The sequence below is a fragment of the Nicotiana tomentosiformis genome, chromosome 12 (genome assembly GCF_000390325.3).
Source record: "Nicotiana tomentosiformis chromosome 12, ASM39032v3, whole genome shotgun sequence".
NCBI lineage: Eukaryota > Viridiplantae > Streptophyta > Magnoliopsida > Solanales > Solanaceae > Nicotiana > Nicotiana tomentosiformis.
In genome coordinates this window covers 130,427,507-130,428,200 of record NC_090823.1, presented here as the reverse complement: position 1 = coordinate 130,428,200, position 694 = coordinate 130,427,507, and positions in this window count along the sequence as shown.

Below are 694 nucleotides of genomic sequence, written 5' to 3'. Positions count from 1 at the left end.
CTTGCGGATCGGTACAGAGATGTCTGCACTTATCTTCGAGAGGCTACAGGGCTGTAAGGAGCATTTCCCTTCTTGATTCCTCATCGTGCGATTTGATTCCTTTGAGGCTTGTGCCTTCATTTCCTTCCTATTCAATCTTATGAGACATGAAGCGCTTGCTATAAATTGGGGATCAAGGAAATTTTAATGGTACTGTAGATGTGGTGCGGGATATTTCTCCCTGCGTATTTGATTGGGCTATTATCGTCACCTTGCGGAAGGTTGTTCTGTCATTTCAGCTGAGTATCAGTATTGCCTATGGTTTGAGATTTGGCACTGATTGTTATGGTGATTCGTGCTTTGCTATCGCATAGTGTTGGTGTAATGGTAGGGTGCTTATCTATGGATAGCGGCAGTAAATGAATTGATAGAAGGACTTCTCATTTCACGGCTTAGAGGTTCAGCATTTAGTTCCGGCGGAGGAGAGGCAATCGGACTACGAACATTCAGGTTTGGGTTGATGGAGTAACTAGACTTGGTATTACGAGCGCGGAGGAATTTTTATCTGTGATGTGGTATCGTTGTCCTTGATTGGATGCGTTAAGTTCGTCGGTGTTGTGGTCTTTCAATTCGCCTTCGGAGCGGGGTATTGTGAAATGGTGCAGGAGAAGTGGTTGTCAGAGATCGCGGGGTGCAGTGGTTCAGGATTGAATCG